This window comes from Octodon degus, unplaced genomic scaffold (genome assembly GCF_000260255.1).
Source record: "Octodon degus isolate 3935 unplaced genomic scaffold, OctDeg1.0 scaffold00371, whole genome shotgun sequence".
NCBI lineage: Eukaryota > Metazoa > Chordata > Mammalia > Rodentia > Octodontidae > Octodon > Octodon degus.
Genome location: NW_004524947.1, coordinates 665,057 through 666,814, shown reverse-complemented (window position 1 = coordinate 666,814; position 1,758 = coordinate 665,057). Strand labels below are relative to the sequence as shown.

Sequence of the window (1,758 nt, the reverse complement as noted above, 5' to 3'; positions counted from 1 at the left end):
GCATTCAGGATCAGCCTGTGAGTGGGACCGCCAGGAGCCCCCAAGATGCTCACTACAGCCAGCTCACAGGCCCCCGTCGTGTGCGGAACTTTTTCCATCAGAGAGGCCAGGTGTGGAAACCTGAGCAGAACAACCTGCAGAGAAAGACTAAAGGCAAGACCAATCCAGCTGATACAGGAGCAGAATATCTTTCCAGAGTGGCACAGCGGGTTCACTTCCAAGGGCTGTAGCAGGAAGACATGGAGCACAACAGCCAGACCCAAGCCACACCCAACTGGATGTGTTTGAACTTGGTAGATCCCGACCTGGTGATTAGGTAATAACTACCAAAGCTGTACACCAAAAGTCAAAAAACAGTGCTATACAAAATAACAAAGAGAAGGAGCAAAATGCATTGTTAGGCCGTGAGTCCACCCAGAACAAATGAAGGAGTCAGTAGCATAGAAGAAATTGTACCCTTTTGCCTCCAGACTTCACTCGGGCCAGCAGCTTGCCTGACCAAGGGCCAGGGTCCATGGGCTCAGAAGATGACCATTGGTTCAATGTCCAACCAGCAGTTTGAAGGTGACTTCACCAAGGTACCAGAGAAGGCATCCAAGGAGGCACCAGTGGACGCAGCCTTGGTGGCAGAGGAGATGCAGTTGCTGCACTGTGCAGGCATTTGTAAGTGATTCAATGTGCTCATGGGGTTCAGCTTCCAATCCAAGACTGCCCATGCTGGAGTCACTCTCAACCCCCTATTGGATATCTTTGTGCATCAGAGTAAGCTGCACATGGAAGGTTTCTGGACACTGAAGGAGGGTGAAACAGTGGAATTCATTTGTTAAAAGTCTGCCAAGGGTCTGGAATCCATCCAAGTCCCAATTCCTGGCGGGTTGTTCTTTATTGGTGTTGAGAGGTGCCCGAAGGGTAAGAACATGCAGAAGCACAGATACAAAGGAGACAGGTGCTATAACTGTGGTGGTCTAGACCATAATGCCAAGGAATGCAAGCTGCAACCCCAGCCTAAGAATTACTATTTCCACCAAAACATTAACCATATGGTGGCCTCATGTCCACTGAAGGTCTAGCTGGCTCCCAGCTTCCAGGGAAAGCCTTCTTACTTGTGGGAGGAAGAAGCATTGATCAACAGCCCTGCCCTGCTTCCCGAGGCCCAAAATTGAGAACCGTAGGTTGAAGGATATTCTTTACTATCAGGAAGTTTCAAGGAACAGACATTAATCGGGAGAGTGGAGAAAGTGGGGATCAGGAGGAGTGGGGTAGTTGGCACTACTATGTATCTCAATCCGGGGTTGCCAGCCATCACCCTGTCTTCTCTCAGTGAGGGGGAAAGGATCAGACAAAGGAAATCCAACCATGTTCTAGCCAAGTAAAAGTGAGGGCTCTGGGGGAACCACCATGTGTGCTTTATACAATAGGGAAGTTGTCTTCCTTTTAAAGAAGGAAATGTAATATTTCCCTTGCCAGGGTTAAATAATTAAGCATGAGACAAGATTGATGGACCCAATCAACAAGCTACTACATTATATGTGAAGGAATCTCAGGAGCAATGGGAGGAGGTTAGTATCTTTTTCCCTCATAACTCAATCTTGGGATGTGGTGTTGGGAACTATTCCAGACAATGGGTTGTGGTGACAGAGAAAAAAGGTTGTTGAGAGAACAGCTGCAGATCTGTTGCTCCTAACTCACTCCCATCCCTTTTGGGGCCAATGTAATTTTATTTAGTTGTTCCTTTGGATAACTGCACCTTGGGTCCCA

The 1,758-nt window shown here is 48.0% G+C and overlaps 1 pseudogene; it reads left to right on the top strand.

The window, feature by feature from the left end:
* The first annotated feature begins 527 nt into the window (after positions 1 to 527).
* LOC101575579 lies at positions 528 to 1,163 on the top strand (annotated as a pseudogene).
* The last annotated feature ends 595 nt before the right edge of the window (positions 1,164 to 1,758 follow it).